Consider the following 9,731-nt stretch of genomic DNA (forward strand, 5'->3'; position numbering starts at 1 on the left):
TTTGTTCACATAATCTTTGGCACTCCAACGCTCACTACTTCCTGCTACCCTTACCAAACCTGGATCTGGTCCTTTTGGGCATATATTCTGGAACCCATATCGCAACGCCATGTTTGTGGAATCATGTTGGCATGGTCCTTCGTCAACCAGTTCTTGATTTTGTGTTTTTATTTAATTATTTCTTGGTATGTGTTGTATTTGAATTTATCACTGTGTTTTTTTTTTGGGAGTGACCACTTTGTTTTCTCTGTTATGTTGTGAATAAATGTTTGTAAAGTGAAATGGTCTTCCTTTTTTGGGACGTTAACAGCAAGTGTAACCAGGTTAACACAAGTTACATTTGACTAAGGGGTAAACCAGTACTGACGCCAGTTGAGCTAAACTGAAATATGTTTTCAGCTTCCCAATCCACACCAAAAGGAAGCCTGGCACAACCTTGGGATTTGTAAGATTGGCCTAAGCAGCTTGCGCACCAAGTAGGAACCTGGAAAATGTAGAAATATGTAATTGACACTACACCCAAAAAGGGAAATGACATTGTTACTGTTATGTGTTTCTTGTGTCTGTTTGACATACAAAGACAAAACACAATCTAACTTTTAAAAAAGGGAAATCCTTGCAGGAACAGTCTACTTATGTCATGCTAAACTATCTTGGTTTGGGTTTTTAAAAATGAGCCACAACGTATATTTGTCTTAATAAATTTAATTGGAAAATATAACAAAAATAAAAAAACTACTGCCGAAGGAGGCCAGACAGCCGGTCGAGGGCCACCAGAATGCCGATGACATGTTGGCGCATCTGCCCCACAACATCCGCCACCTCTTGCCGACGCCTCTGTTCCTCTGTGGGTGAGAAAAGTGTGTGGGTTAATACAACAATAGGGAATCCACATAAAAAAAAAAAAACACAACCAAATCACTCCTAAACCCAAACCAAAAAAAGGGGGGGCTGGCAAAAATACAAGGCCTAGGTACAAATTCCCACAGGTATGATATGTGTATGTTTAAATCACCAGGAAGAGGTAAAGGCAAACCTTCACAATCACCAAAAGTCAAGCCACAAAAACACGAAGAAAGGCACGACACATGATTACATACAAACAGTTTGTGCTTTAAAAAAAAAAAAAAACATACCGGGAGCTCCGGGAAAACCTCCATGATCCTCCTCGGTGGATCCGTCATTACCCAAAGAATGGGGAGGAGTTATGATGGACTCCGGGGAGGGGGTAATTGGAAGAGGGGTGGGTGGAGGAGAGGGGGAAGTGGGACGGAGGGGAAGGAGGCCCGACATTTCCGGGAGAGGGTCTGGGAAGGATGGGGAGGAGTGGGGAATAGGGGAAAGATTTGGGGTGGAGTGTTGGCTGGGGGTTGGGGATAGTGGCCGGGAATGCCGTCTGGACGGACGGTGACGGCGGAGTCTTGGCTGTCCCCCTAAAATATGTCAAAGAAATTGCGTTTAGTTTATGGACAAATCCGGGCAACCAAACTAAAAAAAAAAAAAAACAACAAATAAGCCAAATAGCAGTAGAATTAATAAATCAGAAATAGAGGGGAAACATGCACACGCAGATATGAGTACAAATAATAAATAGAACAGACAGGAAAACATGCACACGCAGATATGAGTACAAATAATAAATAGAACAGACAGGAAAACATGCACACGCAGATATGAGTACAAATAATAAATAGAACAGACAGGAAAACATGCACACGCAGATATGAGTACAAATAATAAATAGAACAGACAGGAAAACATGCACACGCAGTTTGCCCCACAAACACAAACATTAAAACCACAATACATAACACTTACTTGCCAGGATCTGCATGCGAAAGCATGCCAGCAAGCGGGGCGTTCGCCGTTGCAGGTCGGACCACCTGCGCTCCAGCTGCCCGATGTTGCGGCGTGAGCCGAAGGACCGCAGGCGGGACCGTGCCTCCGCATACGCGGAGCGCTTCTGCCGGTTGGTCATGGGTTGAGGCTGGCTGGTGATCCGGCGATCCATGACCTCCGTAAGCACCAGCAGCTCGCGCCTGGTGAATGCGGAGGCTCTCATGATGGCAATGGTGTTTTTCTTAAAAATCATTTTTGATAAAGTGTGTAAAAATTTTCTGATTGGCTAATGTATTTTGGAAATTAACAGGAGCAATTTTATTGGTTAGTGTATGAGTCATGTGTTCGACAGGGCCAGAAATCTCTGGAGAGTTATGATAGGCTTGATGCAGTGACATGCGTAAGCAAATTTAAATAAAGAAATGAACCCAGGGAAATATGCGGGGATCCACAGCAATAGTACAATTGTTTAATTGTGGTTCACATGTTTTTTGAACAATAAAAGCGAATGTTTCATCCGTACGTATTCTGCGGGTAAACACAAACACGGACAAGAGTAAAGTTTCTTGCATTGTGTTGAAAAAAACAAACAATTAAGCTAATTGATACATTGATTGGCATGATACGATTGATGGAGGTAGGCAGAATAAAGGAGCAGGTAATCGACATCTGACAAGGCCACTTCCTGTTTATACTTGTGCGTGCGTTCCTTTCAAGCCATTTCGGGGATGTACGCTCGCTATTTCGTACGCTCGTTAGTTAGAGGAGGGGTCGTCAGAGTTTTGGGAGGAATTTTAGATGCGAACGAAAATACGAGCGAGCCATTGAATTTAAATATTTTTGTACGTACGCCTAACGTACGTGCGCCCGCTTGCGAGTGGGTCTGAATGAGGGCCATAGTTGCCTACACTCCTGGAACAGCCGGGAGGCTCCCGCAAATCGGGTGGCACTCCCAGCTGCCCGGAAATGCGAGCAAATCTCCTGACCGGCCACAGCACCACAAACACTTCACCTGCAGCGGGGGACTTAATAAGCGACTGGCGTTGAATTGCATATTGGCCACACCCCCTGCTTCACAATGCTAGTTATATCAGCATTATGTAGTGGAGGGGCCCACAATTACGCAATTGCGCGGTCACGTCCCCACTCTGCCCCCAGGTCAGTGTTATGTCCCCCGTCACACCCTCCCTATGTCGCGCATCACCCCCCACCCCACTTTGCCTAACTGGCTGCCCCCTCCAGGAGAATGCTGGCAACCATTGCTCAGATAAGAGCCTGACTTGGCAATGAATGAGAGTAATGTGACTACTTACGTGATCACTTTACTTCTGGGTTCAGACCTAACCACTCAAGTTAGCATGCTTAGTGCAAACAAAATGCATTGGGCATTAAGATCAGATCCATCACACCTAAGAGAAATTGCAGGATCACTCTCTGGGCCTGATTCATTATGGATCGCTATTACGATCATGGCTGCGATTACGCAGAAAGGTCTGCTGCAAAAATATGCTAATGATTGCAATCGCAAAGTCGTCACAGCCAGCATAGAGACGCCCACTACCGCTATCTCACATCCGTAATACTTGCAATCCTGCATATACATCGGGAACATCGAGTAACATTGGCCCCTCATGCACAATTACAGCAGGTCTGACCTTACTCAGAAATCCTCATAGCACGTAGTGAGTACTCCATTACAGTGGCTAATTTATGCACGCCCATGCAACGGAGCTCAAACAGACAGGCACGCCTGCGTTTCTCCAACCACTCCCCTGTCATCACACCCAAATGTTGATGTCCCGTCCCTTGGTCTGCGATGGGTTTGTATCTGCGTAGTTGCGATCCATAATGAATTAGGCCCTCTGACAGACCTGAGGCAGGGTTACATGGAGAGCCGCACGGTTACAAAAATGTATTCTACGGTTCCCACCATTGACTTCCATGGAGGCGGGGGCAGACCTCTCTCAGCTAATGAATGCTCAGATATGGCTCTTATGCAATGTCCTCAGATATGGCTCTACAAAGGCAGAAACCGCATCTGAGCTCTTCATTCGTGAGGTAACAACCATCGTGGTTGCTGCCTGTTGCGTGGATCACGTTACTCATTTTTTTATTTTACCAAGACCATGGATGCATACAGGGAGAAGGGAACCAGTCCAGGTAATGTAGGTGAGTATATGTGAGTGTGTATGTCTGTATTAAAACTTTACTATCATGGTGTTTGTGTGTATTGTGTTTTTTTAAACATTTCTTTACAGGTGAACTACAGGTACCAGCGGGTCCTTAATGCCCCACATGCTGGTACTTAAGGTTCTCCAAGTACCAGCATGCAGGGGAGGCTTGCTGGGACTTGCAATTCTACTTGTAAAGACAATGTTTACACTTATGTCTTTTTACACTACACTTACACAATTAACCCGCCACCCACTGCCCAGGGGTGGCGGGGATAGCTCCGGGCTATCAGCCTAGGCCAGGGGTGTTCTGGAAAGGGGGACCCCCTTGTTGGGGGCTCCCCAACTCCCTAAGGATCCCTGGCCTGGGCTGACTAGCAGTCAGGGCTGACTAGTGGTCAGGGCTGATGCTGCAGCTGGGGGCCTGGTGAAAGCACTCCCCGGACTGTGGCATCAGCCCCCCCACTAGAAAGGGTCCGGTGCTGGTTGTGGAAATGACAGGGGAACCCTACGCTTTATTTTGTCTGTAATTCCAGAACCAGGACCAGATCAGAGCCCAGTGCTGGTTGTGCTAAGTACAAATTTTTTTCCCTGTATTTACACAACCAGAACTGGCTATGAAAAGTCCGGGGCTGGTTGTCTATTTAGGGGGGGACCACACATCATTTTTTATTTTAACATTAACTCTTTCCAAGCTTTTTACAGTAAGATACACTGATGTATGCATGTACCTGTCAAATCGAACTGCTCATGCTGAAAATGAATGCATGAAGATCTCCTAATCATTTGGGGATATGCAGTTCTTGAGTTCGTTTTTCATTCGATTTACAAATCAAATTTTAGTTAATGAAGGGATCCTATTGTCCTCTATGTGAAAACATCGATGTTTTCCAGAAATTTGATTCCATTTCAAATTCCTTTTTATGTTTGATTTGACATTCGATTTTGCCTTTAGTAAATCCTTTCATAAAAAATCGAACCAAAATCAAATTCAAAGTCGAACAGAAAGCAAAATCGAACTTTAGTAAATTTATCCCCAAGTGATCATAAAGCTGAAGAGATCTCCAATATCTTTTGTTTTTCTATTCAAGTGCTACTTAATTCTGCCCTTAAACAGGAGGAATGTTTTAAGGGCAGAATTAGTTTGATAAATGGGCCTCACATTCAGTGGTGTAACTAGGGTATTTGGAGAACTGGGCAAGATGAAAAATTAAGCCCCCCTCACTATGTGTGCATGCCGGAAAGTGGGAATGGCCATATGCCAGAAAGGACATGGTCACTGAAGAATGGGGACATGCCAACGTGACCACCACCATTTCACATCACTCTGGGAACATTCCTTTCCATTTCATATGCGCCTTAATGCCCCCAGTAGTAGTGCCCCTTATGAAATGTTCCCAGCAGTAGTGCCCCTTATGCAATGCCCCTAGTAGTAGTGCCCCTCATGGAATGCTCACAGTAGTAGTGACCCTTATGCAATGTCCTCAGTAGCAGTGCCCCTTATGCAATTCCCCCTGTTGTTGTGCACATTATGCAGTGACCCCAGTAGTGCCCCTTATACAGCGCCCTCAGTAGTGCCTCTTATGCAGCGCCCCCAGTAGTGCCTCTAATGAATTGCCCCCAGTGGTGCTCCTTATGCAGTTCCCCCAGTAGTGCCCTTTAGGCAGTGCCCCCAGTAGTGTCCCTTATGCTGTGCCCCTAGTAGTGCCCCTAGTAGTGCCCCTTAGGCAGTGCCTCCAGTAGTGCCCCTTAGGCAGTGCCCCCAGTAGTGCCCCTTATGCAGTACCCCCAGTAGTGCCCCTTATACAGTGTCCCCAGTAGTGCCCCTTATGTATTGCCCGCAGTAGTGCCCCATATACAGTGTCCCTTATGTAATGCCCCTTATGCAGTTCCCCAGTAGTGCCCCTTATACAGTGCCCCCAGTAGTGCCCTGTACACATAAAACACAGACACACATTATACTGATCTGAATCCCCGCTCCTGTGACCGGCACTGTCTGCTCCTCCGTCTTCCCACTCAGTACTATGGGAGAGACGTCTTGACGTCTCTCCCTTCACCCACTGCGGGAGCCGGAAGGCGGAGCTCATGCGTGAGCTCCAGTATGCCTCCGGACCTGGGTGCAGCAGCCAATGAGAGTCTGACTCCCATTGCCTGTTAAAACAAACACTCCGCCGCGGGGTAGTGCGATGGTGCCCAGGGCACGTACCCTGTCTGACCCCCCTTAGTTACGCCATTGCTCACATTGTCTCCACCTCATTATATAATCATCACAAATTGCCACAATTATGCATGTGTTAATTCTGTAGCTTGAACACAGCTACCTCAAAAGCACAGAGAAAGCAGACAATGAAACACCTCTGTGTACCAAATATGTATCCAGGATGTATGAATGAATTATGAGAGTGTTATCCTAACTGTAATGAGACCACAATATTGAGTATGAACTATGAGTAATATAGAATGCACAATAAATTTACTTGTAGTATGGGATATAGTAAACATTTAGACAGTAAAAACTTCAAAAGGTCATCACCAAAATGTTGACTGTCATAGTGTTGCCTTGGTCAAAAAAATGTTGACAACCAAAAGTTTGACATGGACAGGTAAATAAGGTCAGCAGTCAAAATGTCAGCGACAAAAATGTAGACACAGTTAAAATTTTGACAGTCATAACAATAACTAATGGTGACCAGTAAACAGTGTGCTTATCATAGAAACTAACAAAAGATATGGGGCCTCATTCAGAGGCGGTCGGAGGAAGCAAGCGGTCGCTCAGAAACTGGGCGGCCGCTTGCATCCTGACCGCCCGCCTCTGTTGCGGTCGTTAGGCTGTGGGTTAACACCATCGGGGCTTACGACGAGACCCTAGGGAAGGGTCTCCCTTGTCGTAAGCCCCGGAGAGCTTCTGGCTCTGTCTGAGCCGGAAGCTCTCCACTGACATCACTAGTGATGTCAGTGGGGCCTCCCCCAAACGGTAGGCGTTCCCATGGGAACGCCTCCGTTTGGGCTGCCACCCCTCCGGCCCGCCTTCCAAACGGGGCGAGCTGTCAATCAATATCGACAGCTCGCCCCCTTTGGATCGAGACCCGCTATGACAGACGCTGTCGGTCGTAGCGGGTCTCACGCATGCGTACGACGGCGCTGGCGCCGTCGTGCGCATGATCTGTGGGGGGCCATCGACCCAGTCTGAGCGCATCGGCACTAAAAACCAGGTCTGAATGACCCCCATGATCTCGCACCAATAAATATGTAAATATATATTATTTTATTCCAGAGAAATAATATCTTATTTATTATCTAAGACCCATAATCTTCATCTATATTATTGTAATAATTAGTATATGTGAAGGTGCTACCTAAACATCCTATAAATATCACAGATTATTTAAAGAACAAAAAGAAAAGATAGGATGTTGCCAGTGCACTAATTGGGTCTGAATATCACAGTATCCAAATATTTCTCTGAATTCGTATTAAAACATAACTTTTATTTGACACTTCTTAAAATAATAATAGCTAAGTCCAAAATACAGGGCGAAGTATAATTAAAATAGAAAGATATAAGTAAAGAGTGTGTACATATGTAGAAAATAATATCAGGGTGAATTTAAAATGCCACCTAGCGCCGGTCAGTTACACGTTTGAGATATAGTATCCGGTGCTTAACCGATGTAGCTTGTTATAAATATTCATTCACAAAGTCGGTATTGTTGCATTGTGTAAATATCACTACACCTGAAAAGTAATAACAAAGAGGGGGAGGAAGGGAAGGGGAGTTTGGTTTGTGTTTTATTGATGTTTTCAATATACTTAATATAGGTATATTTCCCACTCCTGCAATATAATATAATGTGATAGGCACTTTCCAAATATTGTTACTTAAGTCCAGCAATCACACTATGTTCTGCTGCTAAATACAATAGCTTTCCTGTATATCAATGTTTAAAGACTGCTGGTGTTTGTTGCTTTTAATGCCAGCAACAAAACTGCAACACATTTACATAATGATAAACTTGCAGGTATGTTGCAATCACTAATCCCTCCACAGATAGTATATGATGTGCTTAGCTGCTAATCTCAAAATTATATAGCAGCCTTCATGTAGTTTAATTATCTTATCCTATAGTGCTGCAATGTTGATTGTAAAACATATACAGTCTATGCTACCTTAACAGACTCGTGTCTCATAGTCCACCGGTTTCCCTAATACATGCGGTGGTGTATTACACTGCCCCGCTTTGTCTGTTTAAGCTGCTAGCAGCATCATATATTCCTCCTGACACGGAGCAGCCCTCAAAGGCCCGGTGTTACATATAAATTTTTTATGTTATTAATAACGTGTGTGGCATACAATTGTGCTACAGTCCGGCGGCAGCGTGGTTGCTGACGCGAGTTTCACCCATGGCTGCTTTATCAAGGCAGTGCAACCAGAGTGTCTGCCATGTCTTGCTTTTATCCCTCCTCAGTGAATCCTGTTGGCCAGTTTGAATTTCCCCCTCATTAGCTCTCTTCTAATTGGTTCTCCTACGGGCTCTATAGTATAGTCCTCTATCTAGCATGTCAGTTACAAACAAGAGTATTTAATGATAAAATGGGTTATCTATTGATGTTTCCAATGATTATAATTGATTCCTTTCCTCGATTTTATCATTATATTCCAAAAGGACTGTCATTTTCTCCCACTAAATCAATGAATAGATTCGAGGTAGAAAAGGGCCTCAACCTCTTAACAAGAAAAATCCTTCTTAAAAAATTCTTTATCAATCAAGAAAAATTAAGAGAAGAGCATATGTTCATGACTGATATTAACGATGAAACAGACATACAAACATTAAATATATTGGAAGGACTTCTTGAAGAAAATCAAGGGATACAACAACAAAAAAAGAAAGACAATCCCATAATAATAAAAAAACAATCAACTTTTTTCCCCAATCCACAGATTTGTCCTCAAGTAAGGATCTATATGGAACAAGTGTCTAAATATTTGGATAATTTGTATGAACAAAAGAATAAGAAATTTGACTTCAACATCTCCAAACAAGAATATCTTGCATTACGAGAAATAGAAAAATGGGATGAGATTGAAATCAAACCTTCTGACAAGGGGGGAAACATTGTTTTGCAGAAAAAAATACAAAAGAGGTTTTTAGACAACTTGATGACACCAATTGTTATAGGAGACTAATTTTCAATCCAACTGCAAATTTCCTATGTGAGTATAAAAGGATGATTGAGAGAAATTTCAATCAAGGTATAATCACCAAAAATGAGAGGGATTACTTATGGGTAGAACATCCTAAGGTTCCAACATTCTATATCCTACCCAAAACCCACAAGAACAGCCACTGGGAAGACCCATAGTGTCGGGTATAGAGGGTCTGACAGGAAAGGCGAGTATTTACGTTGACAAACAGCTCTGAAAATTTGTAGTTGAATTATCATCTTATACAAGAGACACTCTGGACATTTTAGGCCAAATCTATAATCTAACAGTGACGAAAGAAACCTGGCTGTGTACATGCGACGTGGAGTCACTGTATACAAGCATTAAACATAAGAACAGTATAGATGCTGTTAAATACTTCCTGGATATGGAAGAGGGTAGAGACTGCAATAATTTCATCTTACAACTTCTTGAGTTTATCTTAACGAAAAAATGTTTCACCTTCAACGAAAGATACTACCTACAAACCTGGGGTACAGCAATGGGCACAACTT

This window comes from Taudactylus pleione, unplaced genomic scaffold, assembly GCF_031769625.1.
Source record: "Taudactylus pleione unplaced genomic scaffold, aTauple2 ptg000125l, whole genome shotgun sequence".
Lineage (NCBI taxonomy): Eukaryota > Metazoa > Chordata > Amphibia > Anura > Myobatrachidae > Taudactylus > Taudactylus pleione.